Source organism: Homalodisca vitripennis, chromosome 4, assembly GCF_021130785.1.
Source record: "Homalodisca vitripennis isolate AUS2020 chromosome 4, UT_GWSS_2.1, whole genome shotgun sequence".
In the NCBI taxonomy this organism is placed as follows: Eukaryota; Metazoa; Arthropoda; class Insecta; order Hemiptera; family Cicadellidae; genus Homalodisca; species Homalodisca vitripennis.
This window is the reverse complement of record NC_060210.1, coordinates 141,274,028-141,294,335: the sequence shown is the minus strand read 5'-3', so window position 1 is coordinate 141,294,335 and position 20,308 is coordinate 141,274,028. Positions and strand designations below refer to the sequence as shown.

At 33.7% G+C, this 20,308-nt stretch overlaps 1 long non-coding RNA gene across 1 annotated transcript; it reads right to left on the bottom strand.

Annotated features, from left to right (window-relative positions):
• Positions 1–3,173: 3,173 nt before the first annotated feature.
• Positions 3,174–15,222, bottom strand: LOC124360249. Its single transcript, XR_006922225.1, has 2 exons — positions 13,080–15,222; positions 3,174–5,640 (listed from the first exon to the last, which is right to left on the bottom strand). It is a non-coding gene; the product is annotated as an uncharacterized LOC124360249 (long non-coding RNA).
• Positions 15,223–20,308: the final 5,086 nt, after the last annotated feature.

Here is a 20,308-nt window from a genome sequence, read left to right as displayed (position 1 = left end):
CATTGTACATTGTCTTATCAAACAAAGAGCAAATTAAACGTGAATGTTGTTTTATAAGTTTTTCTCTACAGAGAGATGAATGGCTACTCTGATAGTACTTCATTCCCCTTTCCTCTAAGCAATTTAGTGGCCTCGTTCCTTACAAAGAGATTTACAACTTAAGTGCTTTACTCTTTTTATTTCTCTCTTACTTCCTTCCTTTATAATCTTTAAATAATTAATAAGTAAAGTTGAAATTTACATATTCCCTTAAGAAGAAAATGGAAGGATTCTTGTTTTGCAATCACCTAAATATCATCACTATTCAAAACGATTCAATATGATTATATTGCCCAATTAACGAATGATTCTAGAAGAAAAGTCACTAAGCAGAAAAACCAAATATGGGACGTTATCCGGTGTACCTTGTAGTATAACATCATTACTCAACGCTAGGGGTGGTGGAATATGGGGGGGAGGGGTTCCAAGCTCCGTTTTTTGTTTTCACCTATATCAGTAGGGGTGGGTCCTACAAAAACGTATACGTATATAAAATTAATCCTGATAAAATGTTCAAAATCTTTTATTCTTATAGTGTTTTGCTATTTGCTACCATTAATGGCATATAAGGGTTCTGATCAGGACTGAAAATTAAGTACTATCGTCTACAAAGAATTAAAAGTCTACAGAAAATGTTTTTTTTTTGTGTGTGTGCTGATTCCTACTAAAATTGGTAATTCCAATAAAGGACTAAAACTCTGCAAGTTTCGATTAAATCCTTAAAAAGTGATGAAACAACAGTCATGTTGAATTAAATTTAATTCTCAACAACTCCCCTATTGACAAATGTTCTGTGGAATGATGACTTGAGGCACTGAAGACAGAACTTTGCCATAAGGGGTTTTTCGAATATTACCAATTTACAAGAGCATGTACGAGTATATCATTAAGTAACGGTGTGTCATTAAAGTAACGGATAGCAAAACACTATAGGAAAAAAGGTGTAGAAAATTAAATTTTCATTTACGTCTATACTCTCTGAGATAGAGGTGAAAACCAAAAAGAGGACCTTTGAAACTCCTCTCCCTCTACTTCAACCACTCGTAGGGTTTAAAACTTTTAGTATGTTATACTACCAGGTATCCTGAACAACACCCTCTTGTTAGTTTTCTGCTTATTAACTTTCCCTCTAAACCCGTCGTTTAGCCATGTGTTAACTGTACTAACAGCTGGTCGGTCATTCAACTATCCAACTGTAAGATTAAACAGTACAGTATTATAAAAACTGCTTCAATAGCTTAGTCAATTTTTAATCTTTCTATTTATATTGTACATTGTTTAACCATTTATGCATTATTTTTATGTTGACTATTGCACAACAGACCAAAACTGGTGCAACAATCATTTTAAATAAATAACAGAATTAACGATTTAGCTCTAAATAATAAAATATAAATTAAACAACAGTTAATGGTTATATAATAAATCAATTTCAAACGGTGTTGAAATTTTTATCATTGCGATGTTCTGTGTAGGGGGCCTTTTGTTCTGTGTGTACATGAGCCTTTGAGTAGCAATTAATTACTGTGAGACCTTAATTCGTCGTCGTAGGGAATATCATTTAAGGAAGCTGGCAAATTAAGGTCACGCCTATTACGCGAGTAGCGAGAATGGTCAACAAGAAGATGCTCTACTGTGACTACACTTCACATGTAGCGCAAACTGGCAGGTCCCGGCTCATAGAACAAACATCAGTCATCAGTGTGTGTAGCCTTCTCGCAGACGACACAGCCTCGCAACGGGTCCGCTGGCTAACCGTAATCTTGGCCCCATTGCTTCACACTGTCTTATTGAATGTACCTTGTTATAGTCGACCATTTAGCATAAAGAGGACTCTCTAGCAAAGCAAATAGACTCAACCATCTGCTTCATGAGACATCTCCCAGCATTGTAGTCCTAAATGAGCATGATTTTTGCCCAAATGAAATCCTTAATTTAAAATTACATGGTTATACTCTCATATCTGAATTTAGCAGAACATAGCATATATATATAAAGGAGGTCCAGCCATTTACTGTAAAGACAATCGTACAAGTAACACAGAGGCTATTGAAATAAATAACTTCTGTGAGGAACTCCTCTTTGATGCAGCAATGTTACGCATCACGCTAAGTGGGAAGCAAATTTATGTTTTAGGAACATACCGACCTCCGGGAGGAAACATGAGAAATAGCCTGGACGTCTTATCTAACATTCAAGACCATAACCAAGCACACAAAAAATTGTTCTTACTAATGGGTGACATAAATATTTGACAGTCTTAGAATTAACAATTCTGACAGTGTAATGTTTAATAATGAACTGACCATGCAAAATATGAGAAGACTCGCCCTCCCTGCAACCCATGTCACGGCTGAAACAAACACCTCTATAAACTGCATATGTACTAGTATCTCAGAAATATGAGAAGACTCGCCCTCCCTGCAACTCATGTCACGGCTGAAACAAACACCTCTATAGACTGCATATGTACTAGTATCTCAGAAGAAAAAGCTGCTGCAACCATCTTACAAACTGATCTCTCTAATCATACAGCCCAGCTTTGTAGTGTTGACTTTAGTTATGACAAAAATACATCTTTCAGTCTTAATCGCAAACTAGGCAAACAAAATCTGGAAAATCTCAAATCTTTACTATCCATTAAGAACTGGGATAGTGTCAACAACGCTGAAGACGCAGAAACAGTCTACAACAACTTCAACGAGATACTATCCATTGCCCTAAACATCGCTTGTCCAAAGAGGAAAAGCAAAACCAGAGTTGGCAGTAAGCCACCACATCAAAGTCTAAAATTGCTGCGTCAGCAAGTTAACCTTCAATATATACAAAACTCTGACAACACGGCAAAAGCACTATGGAGTGTTATAAACAGTGAGAGACTTAGCAATAAGAGTAGTCAAACATGTTCTAAGCTTAACATTAACATCATAGCTATAGACAACCCTGTGGGTGTAGTTGAAAACCTCAACACCTATTTCTGCCAAATAGCAGACATTACAATTCAACAAAACAATTTAATACCAACTGACAGGATGGATGCGGACCAGATCTCCTACACACCCCTCCGATACAATCATTTAAACTAACATCTACAACCTAGATAGAAGTACAAAAGGTAATTCAGAATAATACTCTCAGGTTTTATAATACTTTTTGTTCATCATTTCTTTTTTTTTCAAAGAGTTAAAATTGAGAAATTGCTCTTAATTATCTGATATACCGCATCTGGTTTAACGATTAATTTTTGACAAAGTTATTAGAAAATACAATCAGCGTATGGTTTAGTCAAATTGGTGTAAAACATAATTTTTGCACCCTTCTTTCATCTCTGCAAGATAGGGAAGTCAGAATACAGTAATAGTTAACTGTTTGGTCCAAGTCACATAAACATAGAATTACAATTAAATTTAAAATATTTTCACTCTTTCACTTATTTTATAAGCATTGAACATGGCATGTACAAATCTTTACTTATTACTATATTATTACAGCCTTATTATTAATTTAAAACGCTGAAACTCGGTTCTGCCCAGCGAATATCTTTACTGAGCCTGAAAGGTTTATACAATAATGTGTTATCAACAGATTGCTGGATTGACATCACTCAATATGTAATCTAGTTCAATTATAACTTTGGACGTTTATACAAAGATAGACTGATAGAGGATAGTTATTGATAAATTGACAGGCGTCAAGTTGTTAATGGCATTATACAGATGTGGTGAATGTAATCTGCGCACTCGACAAGTTAGTGACAAGTAGTAAACATCTGCAAGCTACCACCATCAAACTTCTAACATCCCTGCTTTGATCTGTCAACTGGAAGAAACTGCATTATCAACTATGATTGAATTGTGTATAACTTGTGCTGAATTGGACCATGAATTAATCCATTGTTTGTTAATTCATCGCTGGTTTTGCACACTACCGAACACGTTGTCAAGTCACACACTAGAGCACTTTATTGGGCACTCACTAGAGAGTCTTCATTTCACTTTATTGGGCATTTATTGTAATGAAGTTCACAACAAATCACACAAAAACGTTATAAATTTGGTAATAAAATGTGTAAAATACCGATTAGAGTAGTGTATTTCGTTGCAGATTTGTCCAGTTAATTTGTTTCACAAGATCACTCTTAGTGAATATCTATAACCACTAAGAGGATATCTATAACCACGAATATTAAAAACACAAAAATATATTATAAACTGCTCATCTAACTAAATATTCGAGACCAGTACAAAATACTTCTTACACACAAAATGCAATAAAAATACCAGAACAGAGAAATACAGAGTTTAAAGTGACTTTTAAGTGAATTTCAACAAATTAATTATAAAAAATCTCTAAGATTCAATTAACTTCCAAAAGTTTTCTTTTTATTATTCGAGGCAATAAAAGTGACTAAACGATGACAGCAAAAAGAATCTCTTAGAAAAAGTGACCAAATGGCAGCACTGCTATTGCAAATTTAATCCCTTCATAATCTTATATTCTACTTTTTTCCTCTCTAGTAACTGTTTAGCATTTTCTTTGTAGTACTGAATATTAGGCTTTTTTATGAGTATTTACTCAAATTGTAAAACTAGTATGTACTTTCCTATATCTTTTATGTTTAGAAGATAAAAATAAAAGGTTATTAAAGTGACTTGACAAAATATTGTTTAGTTAAAAGTTACCAAATGGTAGCAATACCATTACAGATTTACGCACTTAATCTTGTTCTCTTCTTTTTCCTTCCTACTAATTAATATTTAACATATTTCCAAACTTTTCTAGTGTTCTATTGATTTTTAAATATTTATTTATAGTACTGACTTTTCATTTATTTCAGTGGTATTTACTCGATTCCTAAAATTATCATGTAACTTCCGTATCTTTTAATTTTAGAATCTCTTTCCTTTCTGGAATGATGTCTTTCTTTTACTAACTCCATTAAATAATTATCCAAAACTTTCTTTCGTTTTTTTCTCTAAATGAAATAAACAAATGTCTTAAAAATTCGACATACTGTTATATATTACTTTGAATTCTGTACATCGGTAATAAAATGTATCCTTCCTCAAACGTAACACATGTTTATGAATGCAGATATCTATATCTATTATCTTATGATCTGACAAAAAAACCATCATCCGGGATATCGGCTTGCCACTAATAAATCGCTATCTAATAAAAACCAATACTCTTGTGGAAAACCAATTCCGTCCTGAGTTGTTATCAGAAAACCAGAATAATGGTGAAGGAGGTCTCTCGCGGGCTGAGCACTCTATCCAATGAGAGACCCAAAACTACCTGAAGTGTACGACGGTAGGGGAGGCTCCGCCTCCTCTGGAAAGGGAAGGCACCACTCTAGTATTTGATAAAATTATGGTAAAAAAAGCTCTTATTGTCCTCTTGAGTTGCCTTGTGCTAGTCAGTTTAGTCTAGGTCTTTGCTCTGTGCTTGCTCTTGCGCTTGGTCAAGTTATCGCCCAAGTCTCGTAGTCTTGAAGTAGAGTTTTTGATCACACTGTTAGATCTAGTGGTGTTGGCGTTGAGTAAGTCACGTTATCCCTCAGCTCTATTATATATCCAATAGTCTCCTTAGCTTTGCCATCTGTAAAAATAAATAATGTCCAGTCATTGCTAAATGTATTCAAGTTTGCTTGCTTTTCAATAAATAATTATTCGCTCAAGCATATCGATTAAACCCATTATTGCCATTCTAACTCTAGATAGTATGCACTAATGCTACATAACAATTTGTGTCAGAAGTAGAAGTTTGAGGAGTGAATCGTATATACTCGTAGAGTAAATGTATCATGCTGAAGTTAAGTAAGAGTGTTAATTCATATGTATTAATGGCTAGTGGTAGTGATTATATATATATTTTAAGAATAGATTTTATTTTAACCATTTATTAGAATTGTTAGAGGTATCCATTGCGAAAGTTTTATTATTTTTGTATTGCGAAATAAGTGAGGATGATTACGATATCCTGTTAGAGGAGGTACTGAACTCCGTTAATCGATATAAGTTATTTTCTCACAGGTTCTTACCACTTGGGTTTAACAGACATGTCTGGTTGAGGTTAATTTTGAATCAAATTTGTCGGGACCCTCAAGATTCATTGCGTTTTGTAGATATTAGGGAAAAGTTTGAAGCAATTTTGGTTTATAGATATTGATTCAATTGTTATTTATAGTTATTTTTATGGATATGGAACAAGTCTTTGAGGCGAGATTGAGGGAAAGGTTGTCGTTGAGTAATTAGAAATTTGTACTTGGCTTGTAGAAGTACTGAGAATTCCTAGAAAACGTTTCATGAGCGTTTTATTAAGTTTATTGTAAATGCAGAGCGAAAAAGGAAGTAGTATTTTATCGTTTTCATGGGTTGTGGATGGCATCTCAGGGATCACTTATATGAAACCTTTTAAAGTTAATTTAGTATGCCCTTTATGTCCGTAAGTTAAAAGTACATGTCACAGTGAAGTGGTATTCAGTGCTATTTTCTGTTTTTGAGACCAATTCGATAAATGGAAATACTAAATACATTAATGAAAATTTAGTAAATTTTATTTAAATGATCACGTAGATAGTGATTTGTTTTACGACTACCTGAAATCTATTGATAATCAATCTGGGTAGTCAGAGTGCGAAGAGGTAAAATGATAAATTTATGAATAGAGATGAGACAGACCAGTTGGTAGATAGTAAGGCGGTATAGCCTAAACATTGAAGGCACAAATATTCACGAAATTACGTGCTCGTTCAGCAATTGTAACAGCATTTTATAACCTCATAGATTCGGTAACGGAGCAAGTAGGAAAGCTCTCTGCCGCACCTAAATTGTACACCACCCACGATTCCAAAACTGAGATTCGCGACGGTGTCAAATGATTCTGTTGAACGTAGTGAGGTAATTCATGACGTGCCAAAATAATCCAACGTGTTGCCTGCCTATTGTAGAGTCGGGTTTATTACTGGAAGGGTTTGAATCACATTAGGGTCGTTAATAACTAGGATAATAGAGAGGCGAATAAACGGGGGTTTTAATTATACTACTGGGCCTAGTGAAAATTGTTAAAGTATTGGAAGTAGTAATCGAGTATTTGAATTATATATTAAGTATAATTGAGTGTGTAACTGCATTGTTCTGTCTTTAAATTGTTTAAAATTCTGTATTGTAGTAATAGTGTACTACTAAGAAAAAATAATAATATATAGAAATAAGATAAAATATGACACTATTCTTGTATTTACTGTGCAAATATGAATAAAGATGATTGATTGATTGATTGAATTCAATTGGTGGTATCCATGTTTGTTCGTTTTTTCTAGGGAATTGTTCTAGGTAGTGTTGTTAGCTAATATAGTAGGATTGGTAATTTTACTAATGATTGTTTTGGATTCGTTGGGGCATGATATAAAGTGTATTAATTGTTCGTGAATGATTAAAATATTTGGAGGCAGCACAGTGAGTAAATCGGGAGGTGGTGTCAGATTGCGCAACAAACGCAGGAATTGTTAGATTGTTTACGCATTCTAGAAACTGGAAGATTTGTGGACACGGGTCCAGCTACTTTAGTTGATATTTTTAAAATAGTTGGAACGGGTGCTTCGGTGCATCAGTTTTTTGTGCAGATTGACCCTACTGTGTTGTTGGGTTAATATGGACCAAAGGATAAAGGTGACCAATGTTCGTTTGACGGTGAAAGGACTTGGAGAGATCTTTATCACAACCCAATTTGATTTTTCTAAGGTAGTTGCGAATGGGTTTTCTTTACTTGAATATGAAGCTATGAAGAAAGCTTGTATTGAGAGGTTGGTGGGAAAGCTAGCTGATCAATACCATTATATAAATCTTCAGAGAGCACAGTGAGATGCCTAGGTCTATATTTCCTGAAAACTAAAAAGAGGCAATACGATAAGATATGTGCTTGTGTATTCTGACATCCTTCCTGTGTACAGCTTCGTAATCAAACTGGGATGATAATAAGCCCCAAAGACATAATCTCGAAGATGGATCTCTCAAAGAGAAAATCTATTTTAAGGCTGCTCAATTTGTAACTAACGTAAATTGCTACCTGTACAAGTACGGTCTCTAAGTTTTAACTAGATTTAAGACTGTCAGTAGTCCACCAAATAAACGCTAGGTGCAAAAGATTCCTTGTGTATTACAGGTCCCTCAGCAGAGTGGCTTAAATTTATGGACCTCTGGAATTTAACGCTCCATAATTTTGTGTCCGGATCCTACAATCTTTCGCATAATGTATATTTAAAACACTCCGCTTGAGCTAAATGAAATGAACTAGGTGTCACGGATGCAACAAATTCTGAGTACTACTACTTTCCGATTGTGTATTAATGAATTATTTATTTATAATACTAATTATTTATTATTTATATTAATTCAGTTATGAATGGTAGTACAACTCTAAAACACAATTAAAGTGTAATGAGTTATCAAAAAATATGTGATTATATGGGTGATAACGTAAAAGTAGCTAACTTTAAGTGAGTTACTACTAACATTAGCATTAATATTCCTTACGTGACATTGTGTTGATGGAGAATATTTCTAACTTGCAAGGTTTGCCAGAAGAGCTGGAGTGCATATGGGGGTTGTGTGTTGGAGAGCAAGCAGAAACATTGTAGTCTGCTGCCTACAGGTTTTCTGTTTATCAAAGAGAAAGAAATAACAATTTTAGGAGATTTCTGGACAGTAGCTACCTGGTTAGACATAGGGTCGTATAATGGTTTGGTCATATCTCTCTCAAGGCTTGTTCATGATCTAGATATGAATTCCTTGAAGTGTAAAATAGAAATACCACAGGATGAAATTTTTCGAATGAGACAGAGAATAGCTCAATTAAGAGCCATGTTGGATCAAATTAATGTTCTTATGGAATTTGGGGAGTCTTTCAGTACCGCAGATACCGGATCTCTTAAAGAGAGAGGATTAATTGATTCTATAGGAACTAGGTTAAAATATTTGTTTGGAACACTAGATGTAGATGATTTTAATGATTTAAATAGATGAATTGGTATCTTAGCCAAGATATAGTTCATATAAACAAAAAACCGTTAACATATGTGAAATATTTACAAGCTGGTTTGAGGATCACACACAGTGATGTTCAAACCATTGCTAAAGTAATGTATACTAGTTTTGATAAGATTACCAAATTCACGTGTGAAATTGGGAATGCATTATGGACTTAAACAAATCATTGGGTATCAAAATACATTGTACCCAGAAGTGGAAGAATGGAGTTTATTATTAAAAATATTCATTCGGATTTGATTAAACTTCCAAAAGAATATATATTGCCAGGAAGAGAAGAGACATCACAAGGACACATTAGTTCAGTACTAATATCGCCTTTCAAATTAACTTAGTTATTGATGGAGTTAGCACATAGCTTACCTGAAGATTATGCACTTTTAGCACCTATAGATATCAGCATGGTACATCTATTCTATTCCAAATATTTTAAATGTTACATAATTGTGTATAGTGACAGTATAAGAATAATTTTCCAAGTTCATATCCAATCAGTTGACCGTCTTTTGTGTTGTACAAAATGTTACATATCCTGTACATATGGAGACTATTGATACGTACATTGAGTCTTGAGGGTGTGAGTGGTTACTTGGCGGTGACCAATAACCAGCAGATATATGCAACCCTGACTGAGAGAGACTTTAAGAGTTGCACCAAGGAACAGCTGGCGGTGTGTGATCGATCTTCCCTATCCAACTATAGCGAGAGGAGTTTCACCATGTGCTGAATGAAAGTTTTTGGGTTTAGTCTGTGCCAAACGAGTTACTCATTACGTTGGACTGAGTTAATGAACTGAGCAATTCAACTATTCAAAAATCTCTGGTGCTGGTATTTCATCAGACATATCAAACTGTTATCAAGTAAAGTAGTGTTGTTTCCGTACTACAGAAGTTCCATGCAATACGGACATTTCATTTATACCGAAGATACTTTCTTTAGTATCATTAAAGGAGAAGTTCATAGAACGTTATCATAATTAATCTAGTTTGAGTGCAGACTTAGTAACATTGCAACAGATTATAAATTATACTTCATCAACAGGGGACAGTTTTGCCAATTTACCTAAGGTTCTAAATAACATTGAACTTTAAAGTGTGAAACTGAAACTTAGTAAAAAGGACACTTTTGCAAGGTTTAAATCAGTGCTCATACTGATTGCACTGATCCTGTTGGTTGTGGGGGTGTGTCAGTGACTGTGATTGTACACATTGTTCTATCTGCTGACCAGATTCTGTGGACGTGAGGGTCGAAACACCTCTCCACTGAAAATGACCAGAGTACAAACGGACAAGCCAGATGAAGTCGTGGAACTTGAAAAAGCAACTAACAACCTGGAGTATGGTGGATAGCAATCAGCAGCACGAGACAATGGTGAAGAGGTCAAGTTGTCAACCTTGGTAGTAGCAGACATAAGGTGTATGTTCAGTGACAACAGCACATCGCAGAACGCTTCAGTGTGTAAAAGTTTGAATTGCAGCTTATGGTTATATGTCAATTTGTGTTAAAACAGTTTTAGTTAAGGTATAGAGTAATATTAATATACAAAATGACATTAAAAGGTGTTGTTTTTGTATGTAGTTATGGTAATATTCGGTAATTTTTATTTTTGCGCTTTTTGAACTCTTTAACAAGAGTAATGTCTGAATATTTATAATTATAATTGTGTAAGCATGTGTGTAGATCATATTTTTCATAATTTGTTAATGCAATTAGGTTTAATTGTAAAGCTTATTCTGTTTCAATATATTGCAAAAGAAGGTAGGTGGCCGATTGACCTTGAGGGCTTGTAAATTATTCAATTTTGCATTCATCAAATAAGTAAATAATGGGAAAATAAATATGGAATAAATAAGTGGGTAACCAAATAATATAAGTAAAGGCATTGAACATATTAATTTTGAACATTAAATATTAAAATTTGATTTACGGCAATGTACAGAATGGTTGTATCGCTTTTTGGAATAAGCATGGCAATTTTATATCTTTCCTTGAACTTATGTATACACAAATATCCTCGAAACATGTATAACTGACAAGGTCTTCATCTGCTTGGAGCCTACAATGCTGTTCTTTGTGGCATGAAAGCATATATGTATACAGTACGGAACTTGCAGGCTGAATTCTTACTCTGTAAGAAGATGCGCTGCCTTAGAATGTGAGCCTGAGATGTGGGTGTTATTAGTGAGTGAGTTGTGATAGCATAATTAATAATTAAAATTGTGTACTGAACGCAACATTAGAGCTGAGTTTTACTAGTTATTGGTAATCTAAGTACGTTAACTGTTGAATACATATTATATACTATTGATATATTTGCAACAGTAATATTCAGGTTAATTGTTGTATGCATTGTTAATTAATAACTGCTTCATTGGATTTATGTTTTAATATATGTGATGGTTCATCTTAAATTCATTTTTGTCTACAGAGATTTATCAAATTATTATTCACACTATCACACTAATTTAGTGTTATGGTATTTTTAATCATTTTTACACACTTAATTCAATGTATTATTATTTGGTAGTATTAGTATACATTTTTATAATTATTTCTCACATGCCCTGGCAGACATAAGTCCTTTTGAATATAGGCACTATGTTAAAACATTACATATATTATTATTATTATCATAAAGTACAGTATTTACCTATGGCTATTGTAGTAATGTCACTTAATTGGTTGACATAATTGTATGAATGATTGAACCATGAGCTTAGTGACAAAAATAATATGAGGGTATTTAATTATACTAATTGACTATATATTCATGGTTTGTGTCCAACTAATTTAGAAATAATTATATGTTATAATTAATGCATATGTTAATTATTTGGATGATTTGTAATCACATATTGATTCAAATTTGTACATTACAATAGCTATAACAATCATAAAACTAGTTTTGTAATCAAAATTTCAAGGCAGGGAAAATGTTAAGGCCCAGCCTTGGTCTTTTCATTTTATTTGTTTATTAATTATAGTTCATTTACATTACATGGAAATATCTCTTAGTATAAGCTCATGCAGGCATTTTATTGTTAAAAGAAGAATGGATGCAGTCATAAATATTATGGGTGACATCGCTAATTTATGACAGGGTCACCTAGAGGTGTTAAATGCTTGTTCTAAAAGTATGGTAAGGGTCAGAGAATTCACACCCAGACAAGAATAGAAAGAAGCCCTGCCAAAAACCAAGGGATGCCAACCCCATGTTTACGGTAGGGTCACCTTGGGGTGTGAAGGGCTGGACCTCAAGCCTCATGGGAAGAACAATCATTTCACCTCAGGACACAGGCTAAGATCCATTCTCATCCAATCAGTCTGAATTCACTAGGGTAGGGATCACCAGCTCTCTACATTACACTTGGTTTTAGGACAGATAGCATCAGCTATCTTTATTACAACACAGTCCACTTAACATCATTGTACTTGTAGTTTGTATCACTATCAAATTTTATAGTTTCAAGTTTTAACCAAAGTGTTTCATTTATAGACTGACTAGTCATAATTCCAATGCTCAAGACGTATCACGTGCGCTAAAAACTATTTTTTGGAGAGATTTTACACCAACTGTGAGAAGATCTCAAATTGGTGATATTAGGCCAGAAAAAAATAACACCAGGATGTGGTTTTCAGCAAATTGAGTGTCAGGGGGTGTAGGTGGTCGAAATTGTATTGTTCCAGAACTGGTGATAGGGAGTAGACTTGCCTGTGTTGATTGTGGTTAACATCCTACATGACAGTTAGTTGTGTACTAGCTCCAGTTTGGTTAGGGGAAGGTTTTCTCTCACCAGTAAAACCATTTTAAGTTGAGGAAGAAAATCGGAATCAAATGGCAATAGTATACAATTAACTATTAAAAATTATACATTTTGTTGAGAGACCTAAAGTAATATTATCATATACTACCACAAGGAAGGGAGTACTGATTTTCTGATTTCTTCCACTCATAGTTGGAATGAAATACAAAAAGTTCTTTTGTTTTACCTTAGTGACGAATGATGACAGAAGTCCTCTGTCTGATGGTTCATTCTATAAGGTCACTTCTGTGTACGTAGGGATGGTTACACTATCACAGAGGTACCATTGACTTGTACCTGGTACCAAAGACAGTTAGATGGTATTATTCTCTGCCAAAGCGTAAATTGACTAATGAACACTATTACAAACCACACATAATGACATAGTAATAGAACAATTTGCAACAAAGAGGCAAAACCACAGGCATATCAAACGGAAATGGATAAGGAGGCGATAAACACACTCCTGTATTGCAAAGTTGAGTTAAAAGACACGTAACACACAAAACATACGTGGAAAACCATTTATTATTGGATTAATAAATTTAATTAGGCTTAGTGGTCAAATAACTCGGTTATGTGAATAAATAATAGTACATAAAAAAATCAAATCTAATAAATAAATTACAAAAATAAGGAGAAATTGAATTTTATTAAGGGATATTATTATGGAAGTTGCAATTTGTAACTAAACTACACACCAGTTGCACACTTGCAGTATAAAAATTAGTGTTCATAAGGGGATTAATGTAATTTTTATCATTAGTTAAAAAGTGTGAATTATTATGCAGATTTATTCATGAGATGCTTTTATTCTTACATATACAATCAATGCACATCTGAGTATGAAGTGTAATTATGAGGTGTTATAGCATAACTTACTAATAACAAGTATATCAAATCCGAGAGATGTGACAGGTCCTATTTATTATGAAAAGAAATAAGTTGCTAAAGAATATTATTAGATTCATAAAATGGATGTGTGAGAACCAAATGTTTAAGAATTGTTATTGAGTGAGCAAGTTATAACGAGCTCTAACTACAGGATAGTGATTCCACACTATCCTAACTGACAACATAAACAAACTGTAGGTACTTTCTTACCTATATGATTGAACACCATGTGTTCTCACCTTTAAGAAGGGGCGAGTATTGTACTTTGAATTCTAAGTCAGTCTGAGAAGGCAGACAGAGATCAGCATATGTTTGGCTAGCATCAGTAATAAATAGTATTCTTTCTCAGACCCTATAGCTGTCTAGCATGTAGATGAAAGTAGGCCTAAAAGAATTTATTTGGGGTTCACAGGTGTTTGAGCTCTTACATAAAAAAACATTACATATTCAGAGAATATTATGCACTTAAAGAATCTGACAAAATCTATCATCTGGAATATTATCTTGCCACTAATAAACCGTTGTCTAATAAAAAGACAATACTCTTGTAAGAAAACATTTCTGCCCTGATTAGTTACATACGGTGAACCAAATTATTACCAGAAAAATTGAATAATGGGTAGAGGAGGCCTCTTTACAGGCTGAGCCCTCTATCCAATGGGAACCCCAGAACTACTGTACCCGGGGTACGACAGAGGAGAGGCTCCACCTTCTCTGGAGAGGGAAAGAGCCATCCTAGTATATAACCAAAAGATAGTAAAAACTCTTAATTATCTATCATCTTGAGTTGCTTTGTGCTAGTCAGTCTTTGTCTTGACTCTGTGCTTGTTCTTGCTCTTGGTCAAGTTATTACCAAAATCTCAGTCTTGAATTAGAGTCCTTGATCATTACACTGTTAGTCAGTTCTGGTGGTGTTGGCGTTGGTTAAGTCACGATATCCCTCAGCTCTAATATAAAAGCCAGAAGTCTCCTTAGCTTAGCCATTTGCAACAGTAAATAACATCCTGTAATTACTAAATGTAATCAAGTTTGTTTACTTTTCAATAAATAATGATTCACTCAGGCATATCAGTGTAGCCCATTATTGCCATCCTGACTCTAATAGTATACCCTAATGCTACATAAGAATAATAAACTTCCACCCTCCTTAATAGACCAAGTCATTAACTTGACATGTGTGTCAATATCACAGTAATTTAATTCTCTTTCTATGCAAGTATAATAATATCGAAAATCCATTTAAGGCTAGATAACTGTAAATTTATATCATCCCAACATTTATTGACCAACGTTACATTTAAATATAAACAATTTATTACAGCTTCTGTTGTGTAAAGTGTAGCAACACTATCTAATAGGATTATGATTATCCTAAAGTAAATTCTTCATTTTATAAAATTTAAATTCATTGATTAAAATTTGTTTGGTAAAATGTTATCTCTTCATGTCTTTCTATTTCTAAACTCGCAATATATCATACAAAATGCTAAAAAACAGTTACCCAGTTCACACAGATGCACTAAATCTTTTTATGCCTGCATTTAAACATCACAGTCATGTGAACTGTTTTAGTATAGACAAAATTTGTGAACTTAAGAAAACATTTTTAACTTAGTTTAATACAGTTATAGAGTTTTTATCACAATTGATAATGTACCAGTTCATGTTACTTTTGTAACAGCATTGAATTTTAATGTGCAATAAAGAGATTTGAGTAAGTTTGAATTCATGGGAGAAAATCACTGGACAATGATGGTAAATTGTTTCCCAATGTGTCTCTTCAGTAGTCGATATGCTAATGTATCACCTCTTGATTATATAGCTAATGTCATCTGATTATCAATATTTGTAAGGGTTCCATTGATGTTAACATTTTTCACATAGATAATCCCCTATCTGGATACAGCATATCTCTGAATTGAGGCACCTTCCATATTAATTAAGATAATAGATTTCCAAATTTCTTTGTCCTAAAATATATTGATTCGCTATTCATTATTCATTATTTTAAAATCCATTACATTTGAACAAGTTTACAAAAGTAAAAAGAATTTAATAGTTGGTGTCCTAAAAGGAAACAAAAATTTCATGTGATTTTATTTCTTACCATTTGAAGGGCTAACGGAAAGAACAGGCTAAGTCCATTTTGAGTAATTTTACAGGAGAGCATTTTTAATGTTTAAATGTTAAATAAAACCTTACCAATGGGTAATAACTACAAGAATATAATAATTATGCCTAGTAAATGTTGTTTTACATTGCTTTAAATTAACAAAAGCTGTCATTATTGTATTGTTTATTCCCAAAACTCGTACTTAAAAGTCATAAGTACAAAACAGAACGGCAAAAAACAAGTTTCAGTCCATGGGCTTACCCAGTTTTTTTACCAAACCTGGTAAAATAAAAGCCACATATAAATAGAAATTTATGTTTTTATTCAAATGAAATAAAGATACAAGGTAAACTCTACTTAGGCAATCTTAGTTTGATGTCCAGATTATTCATGAGGCAAACTTCCATAGTATTCTTGAGCTTGTGGGCCACAGAATTTTTTTCAAGGCTTGCAAATCTTGGTACTTGGCCAATGGAATCGGTAGAAGACCTAGAACAACAAAAAACATGTATTTTATGTCATTAACCTAAAACTATAAGTTATAACTGAATAAGGAGGTTACGTCAGTGTAGATTAGGTAGCTACACCACCAGGTGCTAAATGAGTATTACTTTAATTGACATTCAAATGTATTGAAAGTATAATAAACTAAGTTATACAACCTTATATAATAGTTAAAATTGTGTCTAGTGGAAATAATATTGCTTACCTTCATATGAAAAGTTTGGTAGGTTGAATTCTCCCTCATTTTTTTCCATGTGGTGGCAGATCCATTGTGGTAATGGATGCAAGTTCAAAAGCACCATTAAAACTTGTTCTGAACTTAACTTCCTTCTTGAGATTTATTTCAAATACAATTTCTCTGACAGGGCGGGTAGCAAAGGGACACTTTTTCTTGTAAAACGGTGCTAAGTGTGCAGTCCATTGACGAAATTGTATCAATCGTGGCTTCGTGCACGATAAAGGGTGACGGATTTGTCCGAGCTGTTTCAAATACCTCGATCCAGTCATGTGGAAGCTCAGTACGAGTTTTTTGGTTGATTAACCCTAAGTTTTTGTCAGTCTCAAGGTAACTATGTCCTCTCACTGGAAAACTTGCTGTTAGTTATTAAGTCAAAGCGTCGCTCAGTATGAACTAAATTGTGGAAAAAACGTACCAATGTATAATTTTTGTTCTGTCCTGAACATCCATAACAGAACACTTCCAGTTTCCTTACTCTTTCGTCCAATTCATCGTAAACAAATTTGTGAAGCATTGAACATACGTCATCGCTTCCTTTTTTTCCTGAACATTCTGGGTAGATGAAAAAGACGCTTTTTTTCTACTTGCTAATATATGAACGTTGAAGTTGTAAACAGACCAATTGCCTTTTATAGTACACATCGTTAGTAGGGATGTTGGGCAAAGACAGGTTTTTGCCAAAATCAAAAGCAATAGCTTCATAATCTGCATGAGTCTTACTAAACTCTTTAGCATCTTTTTTCTTGTTATAGAAATGCGCTTGCTTTTCTTTTATGGACTTGGTTTTCAACATGTAAACGTTTCGATTTCTTTATTAATTTTTGTCAAACAATTTTTGTCAGTTATGTGTTTTTTTTCATTTTCTAATACCTTAACTTTGGCTGAAAATTCATCACAAGTACTGCACGTGTCTGTGCGAGGATATCCGAAAGATATGTTGAATTCACTTGAAAAGATTTTCTCTGTAACACTGGTAAGAAACTTTAAACTGATGGGTATGCTTCTTTAAATAAATTATACATCTTTGTTGTATTCAGCTCTTCAGAAAGATAAGTTTTCTTTGAGTCTTTTAATCCATAGTGACTGCCTCGTCTGGGAAAAGATGCAATGTGGGCCTTGATGGAATTTCTAGTTACGTCTGAAAGCCTCCAAGGCCTATTATCGTGTTTACCCCCCGTTTATCTAAAGGGGATTGACCACTTGACCTCAAACTAGACACTAAATACTCAACTTTGCCTTTAGTTATGCCATGAAAAGCAATGAAAGCTTTGCAACAAATTACAGTATCACTCAACAGTTCCATTAATATTCACCCTTACTCTATATTTGTAGGAGGCATTGTTTTGTCGGGCATTTTCTGCATTTCTAGGCCGTCTACGTTGAATGGGCAAGACTGAAAATTAGGCCACACAAGTAACTATTTTGCATGTCAACAGAGTTTTAGTAAATTAAATTCCTTTAAAATACTATTTCTAGTCGCCTCTGGGACTTTCTCAAAGCACTTCAAGGTACATTGGCAATCTTCACCCATAGTATGTGAAGATAGGTTAAGTTTCTTTCTTAACCTCTGACATCCTACCATACCTTTTCCTTTTCTTCGAAGTTTTCAAGCTTCATTGGAGAACCATCAGAGGGAATGTCACCTTCCATAGTTATTAAAAAAATAGCACGTAATATTAATGATAATTAGATACTAAACTCACTAAGCATTGAAAACCACCACTCTATAACACCATTATTTCACATTAATTCAGTATTCAAGTGTAAAGAAGTCAGGTGGTGCGCGTAGTGGCAGACACAAGCACTATGGGACTGAGCCTGTTCTTTCCAATACTGGATGGACTGAGCTTATTCTTTCCCTTTGGTGTTTAATTGTTGTTTTTTCTCGGGACTGAGCTTGATATTTCCCAAACTAGCACATGCTACATACATATGCCGCAACAGGAGTACCAACATATAAGCCAAAAAAAATCAAAATTTGAGAAAAATGGACTTAGCCTGTTCTTTCCGTTAGCCCTTCATTTAGGTATTTTGTGTTTATTATTTTTTTAGTTAACAATTCAATTAGTTTTTCATCACAACATTCCATAAAAACAAAAACTGAGATGCAGATTTGTTAAACCATCTCCATAAATCCCCATCCCCATAAATAAGTTTTAGTGAAGGCTATAGTGCTCATGAAGATCTTTCAAACAATACCACAATTTTAAAGTTTTGATTATCCGCTCCCAATTTTAACCCATGTAACCATTACCAGTACTTTATTATGAAAATTTTTATTTATCAAAGTACTCAGAGTGCCGTGCAACATAAAAAATATAACAGATTTTCTCAGAAGACGTCATATTTTTTATTGCAAGAAGTAGGATTGTCAGGTGAAGAAAAACCTTTGTATTTAACAGCAGCCTTTCAATATGATACGCTCCAGATTATAAATAGTCCATTTTCAAAAGTAAAGTGGGACCAATTTGTACCAATGAATAATTATTACAGAGTTCATTTTAAACATTTTTAAGTTTAAGCTTAAAAACAAACATTGTTATAATAAATGTAAAAACTTTTACATAAAGTTCAATAGTTATAAACGTATAAACTTTTTAAAGATATATCGTCAAAATACCTAGTGCTGGTTCAGAACACAGTGTTACCTAAAGCTATGAGGACCTTGGGTCATTTTCTAAAAAACTGTACCTACCTGCTACTTTTTTACACCTCCAAAATTTAGTTAACTCATTCTTCAGCACAGTTCAGAGTATAACAGAGTATTTCAGTAAAAAAACAAAAAAAGGTCATAGTACCTCGTGTTTGAGAGATTGTCTCTACTTAGAACATGAAACCTAATAGACAGATTTGCTGCAATAACAAATAGTTTAATATGAATTTTTCTACTATCACATGACAAAGTTTACTTAATTAGTATGAAGTAATGACTACTGTAAGTCTATTGATATTGTATTTGTGACACCCTTCAATGTCATATGACTGGCACTTCAGTGCTTTTCAAGAGTTCTTTTTATTGATGTAAAAAGCAAGTAGAAGAATTGGCTCAGTAAAAAAGTGTTACTCCTTGACAATGCTTGGCCCCATACTGCTGGGACATCCAAATGATTCAACAGTTTCGTTGGGAGCAGTTCAATCATTTACCGTACAACACCAATTTGGTACCATCCGACTACGACTTGTTCCTTCACACAAAGCAAGTGCACGGCAGCAAGTGCTTTGGATACGACAACAAGTTGAAAAATGCTGTAAGATTGGCATTATTAAAAATGCTTATCATCACTGGCAAGAAATTTTTATGCAGAAGGAATTGAAAAGCTGGTCACCCACTACAACATGTTTGAATATTGGTGGAAACTATTGAAAAATAGTCTAGAGTATTCTCTTTCATGTAAAAATGAAATTGACTTTTTGAGATTTGGAAATTGAGATTGGAATTGAGATTTTTCCAAAACGGTACTTACATTCCGAATGCACCTTGGTACTATGATCATCCAGAACATTTTTTTCTCTAGGTCCATAAATAACAGACTTGTGAATTTATTTAAATTTGAATGGCTATTATATTGAAATGAAATGGTGCACCAATCTGACCAATGATCTTAGCCAAGATTATTTTTAAATCAATTTTTTTAACTTCTCTGAGCTATTTTTGGGACAGTTATCC